Raw genomic sequence first — 16,001 nt, forward strand, 5'->3', positions numbered from 1 at the left:
AGGAAGGAAGGAAGGAAGGAAGGAAGGAAGGAAGGAAGATAAAGATAAGCAAGAGCTAATCATTCAGGGGTTCAGATGATCCAACTGACATTTTTAAATATCAAGTAATTTCCTTTCCCAATCAGAGCTCTGATTTCTTCAACTATATCTTGAAGGATTAGATGACAACTTTCAGAAGACTCTGCCAGCTCAGATCATCTGGGGCTGTTGGTCAGAATGTAAACAAATGTTCAAGGACAGTGGTTCTGAAGAAAAATCACCCTACATGCCGATTTATTTATTTATTTATTACAGAGTAGAGGGTTGTTTATTCACCAATACACTAGAAATCTATTTCTAGATGCTTCCTTTGTCTTATTAGTAAGCAAAACCCTATAAAGGGTGGCTTTACCTAGCCCTCTGACTCGGATCCAAGCTTTATCTTGATTAATTTGAAGTAACAAGTTCATAAGTCTCCTTGTTAGATGCAACTACATAAAGCCAAACATGAAAACTATCCTTCTTAAGGTATTTCTTGGTAAAATATTTCAAATATCTTTTTGAGAACTATTTCTCAGAAACAACTGTGATTTTATTTTTGAAGCATTCAATGTGAACAAGATTTCCAGTTTTCCCACTGACATTTTACTTTCTCCCGGAGAAACTGTTCAAAATTTCCAGAATAAAAAATTCATGTTCTACTAGGTGAGTAAGGTCCAAACCAAACATCCAGATTGACCTCTTAGGCTTCTTGACTTTCAGTGTGACAGGTGGGATAGGGGCTAAGATTTGCTCTTAGGGAGTGGCTGAAGCCCAGGGGTGAGAGGAGGTCACCCTGAGAAGAGAATGGTCCTAGGATGAACCCAGAAGCAACTCTGCTGTGAAATTCAGGGGGAGACCTGGGGACTGGGATGACCCTGTCCCCATCTCCCTTACTCTCCTGCAGAGTACATTTTTGAGCACTGGTAGGAGGATACTTTTTTGCCTCCCAGTTCCTGAATGGCCTCAACCCCATGCTGATCCATCACTGTCACTGATACCACGGTGGCCTCCAAGCTGGGCCTCAGGACCAGTCTTGCAGACTGAGCTGAAGGTGAAGGGTTCAGGGGTCCAGGCTCTGCACTCCCCCATCGCAGTACTTTTAGGCCCATCCCCTGCTAGAAAGGATAGTATTAACATTTGCTGAGGACCAATTATATGCTGTGTGCCCTTTCCCATGCATACTCCTCTCCTGGCCCTGAATACTCCCCATCCCATCTTTTAGAAAGCCGAATGGCAGCCACGGCTCCTTTTCTCACATTCTCAGAGGGGCTCTCTGTTCCTGGTGGATCATAGCATCCTCTCTGGTATCCATACCAATGTCATTAATGGAAAGCCTCCATTCTCTGCAGACCCAATGATCCTGCTATACCATGCCCAGGATGTGTGGATCCCTGCTGCCCCTTGCCATCCAGGTCAGCAGCTGGGCAGGGGGTGAGGCATAGCAGGAGTGGGGAAGAGTCCAACTGAGTGGTTGGCAGACACTCATGGACGCCTCTTTCCCTACTGTCCTCTCCTACGGCTAAGCCAGACCCCCGGGCCCAACAGCCCCATCTTCTTGCCCACTGACGAGAAGTGGGATTGGCTGCTGGCCAAGATATGGGTGTGCAATGCAGAGTTCTCTGTCCATGAGGCACTCACACACCTGTTGCGTGACTATCTGCTGCCTGAGGTCTTTTCCATGGCTATGCTGCACCAGCTGCCCCACTGCCACTTATTCTTCAAGGTCAGTGGGTCAGCAAGATGGCCTAGACTATGCCTTTAGCTTTCAGGTCCTTGAGCCTTGGTCTGCCTCTGGCAGCGCCTCTTCTAAGCAGCCTGTCCATATATGGCCCTATCCTTCCAGGCTGGGGTGCAGAGCCCCCATCCTGCTTCCCCTGCATCTCCATGCACAATTCCCCTAGAAGCCTGCTTTCTAGCAGGCCCTGAGTTGAGGTGAGGTGACCAGGGACTGGGGCATGAGAGGGGGCCACCTGTGAAAGCAGGTTGTTCCCCAAAGAGGTTCCCATCTTATGGAAGATCAGACCAACAGCCAACAGCCATCACAGAAGCCCAGCTTCTAAGAAAGGAGAAACTTGGGGCTGGCAGATGCCAGGGAGTGAACATGGCTTCGAGGGACCAACAGGTGTTCTGCAGGGTTAGGGGAGCCCTGAGAAGGACTCATGTCTTGAAGGTAAGCTTTGTAGGTACTTGGGCTCTGCTAAACTTCAAATAGTCCAGAGTCATTTCCCCCAGGTACCTGAGGCATCTTCTCTGTGAAGGTCAGGGTTTCCCCCACAGCGAGTCCATGGCTGCTCAGCTCTGATTCTTGCTTAGCTAGCCTGGGTCCCAACTGCAGGCCCTACTCTGCCCTTTTTAACCCAGGCTGATTTTTAATGACCATCTGCAGCTTCCAGGGCCTGGCACTCAGAGGTAGGCTCCAGGGGACAGTTCCACATTGCCAGACCCTCAGGCTCTGATTGTCACAATGCTTTGCCTGCCTAGGGATTAAGAAATCACAGGGTCCCAAAGCTAGAAGGCCCCTGGTGTTCATTTAAATCAGCAACCCCCCTCCTGCCCCCACCATTTTCTCAATGATCTGATGCCCAGAGAAAGGAAGGCTCAGGCCTAAGATCACAGAACAAGATGCTGGTGGAGCCAAGGCTCTGTCACTGGGCCTGGATCCCTGTTTTCTGTCCTGGTCTACCTCTTTTGTCCCTGTCATCTCTTTTCATGAGTGATTTACATGATCGGGTGCCTCTCTAGGGGTTGCTCTGAGGCCAGAGACACACAAGCCTCCCCTAGCTTGTCCTTTCCAGCCTTTATAGCTGCTAATCCCACACACATGGTGCATCCTGCATATCAACGTGCTTGCCTGCAAACTGCTCATCACCTCTGGCTAGGTAGTGGACAGGGTAAGAGCTACTTTAGGGAAGATGGAGTGGCAAGTCCTTCATTTCGAAGAATATGGGATTCTGGGTTGGGAGTGGATCTGTCTCCCCGACCAGTACTACCTCCTGCTTCTGGGGTAGGGGCTCTGGTACCCAGGAGTCCTATCTCCTAGTCCACAGGCTTTGGCATTGGGGGCTTTTCCAAGCTGATACAGAGGAACATAGAACAGCTGAAATAGTCTAGTCTGTGTCTGCCCAAGGATATCAGGAACTGAATTGTCGAAGACATCTCAGGCTACTACTACAGGAATGCAGAGCTGGGATAAGGTGGAGTGGTGAGGGGGCCGTCCGCAAAGAACTGGGGGTTGCGGGGACGCAGGAAGACTGGAAAGGAGAGAGAGGGCCCAGGGAGACTCTCAACCAAGAGGGCTGAACATTAACAACACTGGGCAGGGTGCTCTTCAAAGAGGGTAGATTTGAAGTTCTGAGACTGAACAGAAACTGGGTGCACTTTGAAGCTTTGTCTCCAAAATAACCAGCATCTATTACCCTAGTGACATGTCCATCCACGATGACAGCAAACTCTAGGCCTGGGTGTGGGAGATCTTCTCTGAGGGCTTCCTAGGCATGGAGAGTGCAGGTACAGGCACCTCAGCCTCACCCTCAGGCCTCTGCAGCACGGTCCTCAGAACCCTGGTAGTCCCAACCCCAGGCCAGCTTTCCCTGCAGGTATGCCCTCCTCCCTGGAGACCCGAGAAGCCTTGGTGCACTGTGTCACCATGGTGATATTCAGCCAAGCACTCTGGTATCAGTGCAGGGCAGGTGAGAAGGGTCAGTGCCAGGGGTGGTGGGATGAAAGGGGCCTGGCTCCTAGGCCTCACTCTGGCCTCGCGGCTTTCATTTTGACTTTGGTGCCTGGATGCCCAACCTGCCGCCCACCATGCAGCTGCCACTACCCACTTTCAAAAGCCAGACAAGCCTGGAGGGGTTCATAGCCACTCTCCCACCTGTCAATGCCATATGTGATATCATCATTACCCTCTGATTACTGAATAAAGAGCCTGGAGAGGGAGTGACCATGGAGCTGGGAGCCAGGCCAGCTCTGGAGTAAGGGAAGGGGTATCGTTTCCAGTCCAGACTCTTCCATCAAGAGGTGAGGTCCCCTCACTTCACTAAACCTTGGACACACAAGCCTTGGATATCTCACAAGGAGGGTCAAATGGCCCAATGAGATGATACAGAGTCACCCTTAGCTGCAAAGGCAAAGTGTGATCATGCTCCAGGTGGCTGGCCACCCTTTAAAACTCTGACTTCAGTTTTCATCTCCCATGAGCTGCCTGCAGTAATCATCACTATTTTGGGGAGGGGGCATCAATAAGGCTCAGACAGGGCTGCTTCAGGTTCCTCTGGGTAGAGGGCTAAGGCAGGTGACAGCAGCCCCTTCACCTAACCTTGTGGCTGGTCTCCGGTGGCCCCTGGGCACTTACCCAGATGGGTACTTTGTCAAGGAAGCCCAGCAGCCTACCATTGCCCTACACCTACCTGGACCCTCCCCTCATCGAGAGCAGTGTCTCCACCTAAATCCCCTGGAGAGCAGGACCCTGAGTGATAACATTTTGACCACATCGCTGTAGGCTAACTGCCACCCAGAAAAATGGGCTCCCATATGCCTCTCCTAAGACAGCCAGGTCCCCTTGTAACACACCCTGACATACAACAAAATGGAAACACAGAGAACAGAATCTCACAGGACAGCACCCCATGCCTTTTAAAGACTCCAGACCTCAATGTGCCTACATATCTACAACCCCCTTGAAAGGTTTTGTGACTTTGCTTTGCTTCACATTTTTATATTATATTACCAAAGGGGGGGATGGGAAACACATAATCTTGCCCCTAATCTCACTGACCACAGCTCATTGGACCTAATGGTCACCTGATACAGTGCAGCCCTCTCATAGGCTGCTCAGCAACACAAGAAGCTGCCAGCCCAAAAACTGCGGAAGAGGTTGATCGTGACCAATGGTTCTAGCTTTAAAATGAACAACCCACTGAGAAAGAGTTACTGGAAGCAGGGCAGAAGGAGGAGGACATGATGATGCTCAGGGCATGTAGGTAGTGCCCACATATACTTTCTTAAAAACTTGCCACAAAGTTAGACAAAAGGCTCGCATATTATAAGAAGTTTTTATTTCCAGAGAATTAGAGAATATTATGATATCACTAACCATATGTTGCATTCTCAATTTTATCCTTAATGATGAAATTACAGCATTCCACATACATTCCTTTTTGTTTCTTTTTTTCAATTCTGTGGGCATCTATTAAGGCCAAAAATCTAAAAACGTGTCCCTCTGAATTCACCTAATGATTTCTGTCTCATATTGCAGGTGTCAGTACTTTGGGTTTTCAGTTTCACTTATTTTTATGTAAGAATGTGGACAAAATGCAAAATACATATTCAAATGATTGCATAAACATGACCATTGAAATAAATAGAACAATGCTTCAGAAAGTGCAGTGTTGATCAGTAAGCAGCACTTGAACTGCTCATTTTTTATTGAGGTTCAGTGTTCCAAAAATGATTTGGAAATATGTAGCTGTTAAATTTATTTGGTTTCAAGCAACAGAAAACAATGTCTGCTAATTCAAGCAATAAAAGAATGCATAAAAAAGAAACTGAGTGCTTTGAGGAATCAAAGAAAGAGTTAAACAAAGTCCTCAGGAAGGACTGGGACCTGGAAAGCTCTGGGCATAGGAACCAATGGGCATTCCTTTCAGGCACTGCCATTGGAATGATGAAGCTCCTACCATTTTTGTCCTTGAATTATTATTTTTTAATTTTATTAAAGTTATTGGAGTGACATTGGTTAATAAGGTTTTATAAGTTTCCAGTGTACAATTCTACAATACATCATCTGTGTATTGCATTGTGTGCGCATCACCCAAAGTCAAGTCTCCTTCTGTCACCATGTATTTGACCACCTCTACCCTCTTGTATCTCCTCCCAAACTCCTTCCCCTCTGGTAACCACTATACTGTAGTCTGAGCCTGAGTCTTTGTTTGTTTGCTTGTTGCTTTCTGTTTTATATCTCACATGTGAATGAAATCATACAGTTCTTGTTGTTCTTGAATCATTTGCCTCAATATTCAAATGCCATGAAGGAGAGGCTGTTTGACTTAACTTGAAGTGGCAGAAACCATTGGTTGCTATGGCAGAATGAATTTGTGCTCACCAAATATCTTAGGTGTTCCCAATATTTTCCAGTCTACCTTTCAGTTAGGTTGGGCCCAATTGATCAATTCTGATGTACTGTGAGAGGAAGTGATGTATATCACCTCCAGACAGTTAAGAACTGGTATGCCTCTTCCATTCTTCTCTTGCCCTTGAGGCTACCTTGGAGGCATGTTCCAGAAGGCATGATATCTGTCCTCACCTCTGTCACTAAACTGTAAGCTCATGAGGACGGGGTTCATAATTGCAGTAAGTAGGTATTGAATAGAGAAATTAATACACAAGTAATTCCTAAAATCCTTCTGTGCCCTTTTCTATTTCTTTTCTATTTAGTGTGTCTCCCTAACTAGACCCCAAGTTTCTTAAAGGCAGGAACTGGGTCTTGTTCAATTTTATATGCCTGATGCCCAGCGCTGTAATGACACATGAAAGATACCAAAAAATGCTTAATGATGATGAAGGAAGAATAAATAATTGGATGTATGTATGCATGGATGGATAGATGGATGAATGGTTGGATGAACTGGTGAGTTGGAGGGCAGTTCTACCCAATCAATAAACTGATATTTGTTTCAATACATGTCTTTTGGGATCAACTATCATCTCCTGGAGAAATTGGAGAACCCAAGGCAGTGCAATAGTGGAAATCACAGCAGTCAGTCCCCAAACTTCCTTGGGAAGCCTCCACCACCTCTGATGCCCAGGCTCCGTGAGTTCCTCTGATTTCTCTCTCTCTCTCTCTCTCTCTCTCTCTCTCTCTCTCTCTCTCTCTCTCACACACACACACACACACACACACACACACTTCTAGTCTTTGGGTTCTTGGCCTTCCAGCCATAAAAAGAGAAGATTGTTACAGGTAACATTCACCTCTAGAGACACTCAATTAACTCTTCAGGATGGTGGTCCCTTTGGCCCAGAGTGGGAACTTCCTCATGGACAATGAAGTTTTGAGCATCCAGGACCCAAAGTCGTGCTGTGGCGACCCTTGCTCTAGCTGGGTGAGCTGGCCAGAGGGGAAAAACCAGCTCTCTCTTCACCACCCCATACTTCTGCCTCTACTAACCCAGGTATTTCAGTTGGGGAATGAGAGAGTCATAGAAAGAGAAGAGAGGAAGGAGTGTAGAGTGGAAGGTGGAAGGTAAGCAGGACCCCAGCTTACTGCCACTCCCTGTCTAATGTTCCAGAACAAGGTGGAGTGAGTCACCAAAGAAAGAGGAGGACTAGGGTATGGGTAGGTAGCAGCAAAAAGGATAGAAACAGAGATACAAGACGCTAACACATTAGCACAATGAACTATTAGGACGATGAACTCCTTTTGCTGAAGGGTTGATGAGACAATGCCGAGCCAGGTGTTACAAACATGAAAATGAAAGGCAAGCAACCAGTGAAAGAAACAATTGCAACAAACAGTAAATATCTGAAATATATAAAAGGCGTCTACAAATTAATAATCTAGAAGAAAAGAGGGCAAAGAATATAACATGAAATTCAAAAAAGACAGGTCATAAAATAAACCTAAATGTCTAATAAACATGTAAAAAGATATTTAACTTCACTAGTCATTAGAGAAGTGTATTCAGAATTGTCAAGGGTGTTAAACTGCCCTTGCTTAGAAGGAGAACTCTTTGGTAGTCTCAATCCAAATTAAAAAAAAAAAAAAAAGTAATCCAGTAAACCACATATAAGAAGGTATCCAACTGAAAATTTCCACATTTGCCCAAAGAAAGGTTTATAATGATGTTCTATGCAATATTGTAATAGAAAAAAACAATTTTAACTTGAATGTCCATCAGAAAGGAAACCTTAAATTAGGATATTGTCCTACTGTGAAAAATAATGTAGCCATTAACGAAGTCAATCTATAATTGCCGACTTGGAAAAAACATCCACAGCGTATTGTTTCCACAAGTGGAAAACAAAGCACACAGTGATGCCTAGTATGAGCCCTCTTATATTTAGAAAAATAAGCTAAGTGTGTAAATCAATACCAATGCCAAGAAAAAGGTCTGGAAGGACGCATATCCATCTGTTGTTTAAGAAATGGAGTGGGATTGTACAGCAGGTCCATGTGAGGAATAAGGACGTGGGGGTTTGAGAGAAAAAGTGAGGAGGAACCTGGAAAAAGATCCATTTGATTGCCTGAAGACAGCCTTGTTAAGAAAAATTATCCCAAATTGATAAAGGCAAGGAGACAACTGCTTGATATTTCAAGGATATTTAACTTTCTGTTCAGGGAAAAAAATATATATATAAAAAGATAACTTGAAAAGTTATAGCTTATTCTGTAGGACATTAACTAGCTTTGTATCTAACCTGGCAATTGTAGGTACATTTCTTTATAAAATTGCCTATAAATACCTAGCTCCTCAACCATTCATGGTTGCCTAGTCGAATTAAATCTTTGAATCTTATTCATTCTAACTTGTATGAATCATGTTTTTAATTTTTTTTGAAAATTATACTTTGACAGGCTGAACAGAGAAGCTCCATGTCCCACTCTCACATTGCCTAGAGCCCCAATCGCTTCTTGCTGGTCCTCTTCCAGTCTCCTGCCTATCCTTGTAATCCCCCCACCACCTCTCATCCATGTTGGACTTCCAGACACCTTAGCTCTCTACCCAGGGAGAATAGAGAACGAATCCCCTCACAAACACACACCTCCACCCACCTGAGAAAGCACTGAAGACACGGCGGGTGACAAGAAACACAGAAATGGAGAAAAGGATCGAGCTGGCAGCGGGACATGTCCACTACTCAGAGTGGTTTACCCGGCACCTCCCTCCAGGGCTGGGAGTGAACAGGGCAGAGATGCAGAGGAGAAGGCTCCCACAGTTCACTCCTGGGGCACTAGGGAGGAGTCATCTGGAAGAGAAGACAAGGAGTGTCCCCAGAGCCAAAAGCAGACCCAAGTCGGGAGAGGTGGAGGCCAGCCAGGGCTCCTGCAAAAGGAGCAGAGGTTAAACTGTGGGCCGGGGAGAGGACTTTGAGCCCGGACTGAAGCGCACTCTTCCCTCGGTGGAGCTGCAACCTGGGGTACCTCTCCGGATCCCCCAGCCCTCCCCGGCGCCCTGGAGGAAGGGGAGGATCCCGGAGGAGAGCTGGATGGGATGCAGGATCGCAGGCGCCGGGTAGAGATTATTCCCCTTTCCAGTCCTGACAGGTGAGATCCAGCCATCAGCATCTTGCTCCTCCCTCCATCTCTGCCTTTTACAAGTGGAGTGAGTTTTTCTGGGGATGCTCCACTGCCCGGATGCAGAAAACCTCGAGGAGCTCAGTGCCGACTTGCACTACTCAGTCACCAAAGAAGTCAGCCAGAAATTCTACCTACTCTTCTGATGAGCCTGCCTGCCCCACCTGACATCTCCCTCACTGCAGGAGTTTCCCTCCCAGCCTGCGCCATTCTGCCTTTCTTTCCTCAGGAATATCACTCTGAAGCTGAAGGGACTGCTGGGCAGCCGACTGCCTTTGAGAAGCATAGAAGAGATCCAAAGCACCTTCATCTTCTCCAAATCACCTATGTGATTTGGGATGTAAGGGAGGGTGCACAGGCTGTGGCAAGGCCAGAGGGTCTTTAGTGGTCTTGCAAGACTGAGACTCAGGGAGCTGGAATCGGAACATTTGGAAATCTCAAGACTCCTCCTGCACTGCCACTCATTCCTGCTCCAAGAAGAGAAGGTACACTTTCTGTCACCCTGGGCTGCCGGCAGTATTGGCTTCTGGTAGGGGCTGAGCGTCCCAGGGAGTATGCCCCGTCCCAAATATCTTCCCTCAAGATGCGCGAAGGCCCACTGTTCTCAGAGCCATTCTCACCCACAAGGCTTCAGCAAGAACGACCATAAAGTAAGTTCTAAGAACTCTACTTTTTAATCAAGGCAAGTACAAAGAATTCTTGGTGCAAGTGCTGCTTTTCCACCATCTCTGGACACCTGCGATCTCTGTTCTGTAGCAAGCCAAGCTCCTAAAGCTGGTAAAATTAAGTTAGGGCCTTGGGGTCTGTTAGCTGTTCATCCCCCTCCAATGACTTCATAACTACATCTTCAAACTGTTTCTAACACTGAGTTGCTCTGACCAATTGGAAATATCTTTCTGGTGAATATCTTCAGCAAATTAGGAAAATACATCTGAGGCAGAAAGACTTTTTCCTTTCAAAATTACCACCTGCTGGATTGGGGCCTGGTGCCTTGCATGAAGACTTGAAAACTGTGGGTCCATCTGCACATTCTGACCTTCGGTTCACACTATACATAATGAACCTTGGCTCAAAAACCCTAGCACTGGCACCACACCCCAAAGTGACACAAACTCTCTTTGTGAATGAACATTCTGGTTTAATAGATTGTCCAGACTGTCTCATGGAAAGTTTCAGGACCTGGTAAATTTTACCAGGGAATTGGATGGACTCCCATAGAGCAGAGGCCAGGAACGATGGGCTAAAAGGATGGGCTCTGCTGGCATCCAGCATTCCTCAGTCTTCTGATTTATCACATTCTACTGAATTCTAAATGCTTTCTTAGTGCACACTACAAAGTGTCTGAGACTCCCGAAATGGAGGAGGGCTAAGGGAATCAGTGACTCCTCAGGTAGAACCCAAACTTCCAATTCCGTATTTTCTAAGGAACCAGATAGGGTATGAGAAATGGAATATCAGAAAGTGACCAGGCTGGGAAGCTGGAGATCTGGGTCCTCAGAGTGATGACAGTGCTAGAGGCAGGGGACCTGGATCCCTGGGGGCCAGGGTGACCCTCCCCACACCCACCTATGTTTGAACATTGGTGGAAGGACATCTTCTTCACCTTCCAGTTCCTGAATGTCTTCAACCCAGTCCTGATCTGCCGCTGTCACTGCCTCCTAAAGAACTTCCCTGTCACTGATGCCATGGTGGCCTCCGTGCCGGGCCCCAGAACCAGACTGAAGGCTAAGCTGGAAGTGAGGGACCCAGAGGTCCAGCCTCCCTCCCTTTCCTCCCAGTGCCTTCAGGTGCCCAGATGCCCAGGCTCCCAGTCCCTCAGACCCCATTTCTCCTACCCAGCCCTGGTGCCCTTCATCTCCTCTCACTCCTGTCCATCCTCCTGTCTCAGCTAGCTCAGCTTCTTCCTGTGTCAGTGTCTCCTGCTCATCACTAGAGGGAGAGGCATTGTTCTGCAGTGGCAAGGGATGAGGGGGCAGGGCTGAGTGGGGAATTCTCTCTCTCTTGGTACTTTGCCATGTTCCATGCATTTGGCAGGACCCCACAGCTCAGAAACTCAGTTGTCATGGTTACTGAGGATGCTCTACAGTCGGTCAGCTGAGTGTTTCCCGGAGCAGCTATTCCCCACCATGTGGGCTACTGGGATGAGGTGTGGCTCAACCCCAGAAAGGTGCCTACTGTATTATAAGGCACTGTTCTCCAGCAGGGCTCACTTATCTGTCCTTGAAGCTTGGGCCTGTGCACAGCAGAAGCACCTCTAATACTCGGTGGGCATCTCTTGCTTTGGAACCAGAAGGTGGCTCTGAGCTGGAATGCCCCACTGGCTTCAGGGAATGAGGTTCCTTTAAGTGAAATACTTGTGGGTGCAGAGTAACTCCCTCTCATTCCCAAGGGTTCTTAGAACAGCACAGGGCTTTCTCTCCCCTCAGCCTTCCTCCTCCTCCCTCCCTTAGGGGGACTCTCTGTACCTGGTGGACCACACCATCTTCTTGGGTCTCAGCCCCAACTTCATTAACAGGGGCCCCCCTTTGTGGCTGCCCACCCCTTCCACCGACCCTGCTACTCCAGCACCCGGGTGGGCCCCTGCTGCCTATCCTCTCTATCCAAGTCAGCAAGGCAGGGCCCTGGATGGACCAGGGGCCCAACGGCATATCATATCTTCAGGATGACTGAAAGGTTACCCCTCCCAGTGCTGCCATTCTGAGTACTAAACACCATGTCTCATCTAATTCTATCCACCCCTCCCTAGTTTTTTCCAGTTTTCCTGTTTTCTATTTTGATTTCTATCTTGATGGAAAGGTTGTGATATTCAGTGTCAGAGAATAAATTGCACCTTGACATGGGTTTCAAAATCAACTCTATGAATCATGCACCTTTGACAGTTCAATGATTCCCAACAGTTAAAAACATAACCCTTTCTGGGAGATGTCTCCACATCCTCCCTCCTCTGCCTCACACAACTAAGAATCTGGATGGCTTTGACTGGTTTAAGTAGCATAGTGCTCAAGCAGGCTCTGCCACATGTGCCAGCGAGGTGGCCTTAAGTCAGTTCACCTCTCGGCAACTCTGTTTCCTCTCCTGTTGTACTAGAAGTGATCACAATAGGAAACACTCATGTGGCACTTGTTGCATGCAGTCACTCTTCCAAGTACTTCACCAACATTATCTCATTTAATCTTCAGAACAACCCAAGGAAGAAGGGATCATCATCGTCAATCTCATTTACAGATGAGAAACCTGAGTCATAGAGAGGTTAATTAACTTTCCTGGGGACACACAGCTAGTAAGAGAGATGACCATGTGATGTGGCCCCATAGAAAGGGTAATGGGCCACACTTTCCGTAGTCAGTTTCTGCCTGATGCCCGCGCTCTCCTGTTACCCCAACTTCAGCTCACTCAGACACCTGGCCCAGACAGCCCCATCCTCCTATCCAGTGACAGGGCTGAGGACTGCCTCCTGGCCAAGCGAGATCTGAGTTTACCACTCAGAGCTCCTGGTGCACAAGATAGTCTCTCATCTGCTTTTAACCGACTTTGTGACAGACTTTTTTTCTTCTTCATGTTGTAGCAGTTGCCCATGTGTCACCCCATCTTCAAGGTAGGAAGGACCCCTCCTCCCACGGATCAGATCTGTGGGGTATGTGGGGTTGCCTCATCTAACCTCTGACAATGGTTCTCCCCAGCTGCTCATTCCTCATTTCTGCTACACCTTCCACATCAATATCCAGACCCGCACTGGACTCTTTGCACCAGGAAAGCTCATCGACTAGGTCAGAGCCCTGGAAGGCCTGAGATCCTGGCAGAGGGAGCCAGGAATGGGCTGAGGTTTGGGCCTGAGCCCCCTGTTCCTGGCAACAATGGCTTCTCTGTTTATTACAGTCAACATTGCTGGGAAAGGTGGGCTGCTGGAGCTGATCGCCAAAGGGCTAGAGGCTGTCACCTACTGCTCCCTCTGCCTGCCCCACCAATTGGCTGACTGTGAGGTTCAGGACCTCGCCCACTACTACTACTGAGATGATGTGCTCCAGGTCTGGGTGGCCATGGAGAGGTGAAGCTCCTCTAGGGACTGAGGCCCTGAGCTTCACCGTTGGCTACATGTTTGTTGACTTGTTCACCCACCTCCTCTCACCTTCTGCCTAAACACACTACCATCTCGAAGCCCTTTCCTGCCTCCCCTTCTTCCTTCCCAGCTGTGTAACCTTGGGCAAGTCACTTAACCTCTGTGTCTGTTTCATCACCTGAAAATGAGAATAATAATAGCAACTACCTCATAGCTTATTATTAAGATTAAATGTAAAGCCCTATGAACAACCCTCAGGTGTATAGGAAATGCTCTCTGATTTTAGCTATTATTAGTATTCACCCCATAGATGAAGTTTGCAAGTTTTCCATCTAAATCTTTCTCCCCCTAAATACATCCCATGGGATGTACCTCTGGCCACCACCCTGTTGGCCAGGTGTTCTTAATGTCTGGCTTCCCCAACTCCTTGATGTGGGTTCCTATCTCCTGCCATTAACCTGCATAACAAACTTCCTCAGGCACTGGGATTTATGGCAGCACTGCTCATGAGATTCACATGGCTCCATTTTTTGCCACATGAAATGCAGTGTTTACCGTGGCGTCTCAGCCCTTCTGGAAACTGCCTCTCCCCATTCTTCCTCCTCAGGACACACTAAGCCTAGGAAAGCCAGGCACCCCGTTTCTCCCTTTCTCCTTCTCCAACCACTGCCTCTTCTTCAAACTTAGCTCATACCCCTTCTGCCCTTGAAGACCTCAGGGAACCCCCGCCTATGAACACCCATAGCTGGAGCTGCCTGTATCAAAACTCTTCTTAGCAATGGATCCACCCACCTTCGTGAGCCCTGCTATGGCTGGGAGTAGATACCATGGTGAGCAAGACAAACCCAGCTCTGCCCTTTGGGAACCAGTGGGGGAGATGGACCCAATGCACCAATCTCAACAAGTAGGGGCCTGGTGTCTAACCCTTCCCTGTGGCTTGATCTAGCTCGAAAGGCTGAAACATAAAAGCCTGCAAGGCAAGTAAGCAGCAAAAAGCTAAGGCAGAGGAGTGGGCAGGGACTGTGGCTGATGGAGGACTCATGTTTTTCTGATGGGGACAATGGCAACTCGGCTATGACTATAGCCAGATCTTTGAATTTTCCAAGATAAACTAGACATTTTCTAATATTTAAATGTTGGCTGTTGATTCAATTTGAAAAAGAAACAAACAAAAAACCTTGGCAGCCCATCAAAACACACCTGCAAACCATCTCTGGCTCTCAGGCCTTTCGTTGGCACCTCCTGGTGAATATGGAAGCCTCCGGGTTTGAAGCTCAGCTCAATGGTTTATACAATGTGTGGCTGGCCGTTTTCCTTCTCTGGCCTCAGTTTCCTCCTTTTGGGGCATCTGGTCTTAGCAGCTTTTCTCACTTGCACTCATGGGCTGCATAGCCTCCCAACAGTTAGTCACCATGTATTTCTGGATTCCCAGCTTTGTGTCTGATATTGTTGGCATCTACTACTTAAATAACAATGCAGTGAGCAGGGACTCAAAGCTGCAGGCCTGGGTCAGGGAGATCTTCCAGAAGTGTTTTCTAAGCTGTGTGAGCTCAGGTAAGGTGTCCATCCCAGTCTTCCATCCTCTAGACCCCACTTCCCCAAGGCAGCAGCCCCTTGGGTTTCAGCACCATGCTCTCCACCCTACTCTCATTTAGGGGTCCCATGCTGCTATCGACAGTGGCCAGGTGAGCCAGTGCCAGGCCTTGGAGGAGTGAACCTAGCAGGAGCATTGGCAGTCCTGTGCTTACTGAGCGTGAGGAGTCAGTCTGAATTCAGTGCCTAGATGCCCAATATTCCTACCACCATGCGACTCCCCCCACCCACTGCCAAAGGCCAGACGGACCTGGTGGTCTCACTTCCTGAGATCAAAACCACTTGCCATGCTCGTCTGGGGTATCACTAATGAAACTAAGGATACTGTAAGCAAGGCCCAGAGTGGGGATGGGAGGGAGTCTCAGGGTCCAGGAGAGTGAGTGGGGTGAGGAAGGAGTCCTGGAAACAGTGGGTTACTTGGAGGGGCATTTAGCATGCTGGATCCCTCCGTGGGCAGGGCCCTGAGTAATGTAGGTTTCTAGGGTGTGGATTGGGGTAATGTGGGTTCCTAGTAGGTGGAACTCAGATGGGTCTGGGTTTGGCATAAGTTGGGCTTAGGGCGGGCTTTTACCTAGGTGGCTAAGTGGTTTATGTTTCAAGTAGGACATGTCTTGGGTGGTCTAGGTTCCTAGGTGGGTGGGGGCTCCAGTGGTGGTCTGCGTCTCATTGAGAGAATTTTCTGGTGGACTGGGGTCCTCTGTGGTTTGGGTGCCTAGGCAGGGGGACTTAAGATCGACCAGAATCGCTTTGGGTTGAAAGATGGGGTCACGGCGCAGTGGAGTAGAGGTCCCAGCCTTCTCTTTGCCATCCCCAGCAGCACCTAGGGACCTACCCTAATGAGCACTTCACTGAGGAAGCCCCTCAGCGGAGCATCACTGCCTTCCAGAGCCACCTGGCCCAAATCCCACAGGACATCAGGGAACGAACCGGGGCCTATTGTTGCCCTACACCTGCCTAGACCCTGCAGTGGCGAACAGCATCTCCTTGTGAGCTTGCCCATGTCCCGCGATGCCAGCCCTTCTCTCCCCTAACCTG

General features: G+C 48.2%; 1 pseudogene; it reads left to right on the forward strand.

Moving 5' to 3' along the window:
- The first annotated feature begins 921 nt into the window (after positions 1 to 921).
- Positions 922 to 15,956, forward strand: LOC105291348 (annotated as a pseudogene).
- Positions 15,957 to 16,001: the final 45 nt, after the last annotated feature.

Source organism: Pteropus vampyrus, unplaced genomic scaffold (assembly GCF_000151845.1).
Source record: "Pteropus vampyrus isolate Shadow unplaced genomic scaffold, Pvam_2.0 Scaffold44, whole genome shotgun sequence".
NCBI classification, from domain to species: Eukaryota; Metazoa; Chordata; class Mammalia; order Chiroptera; family Pteropodidae; genus Pteropus; species Pteropus vampyrus.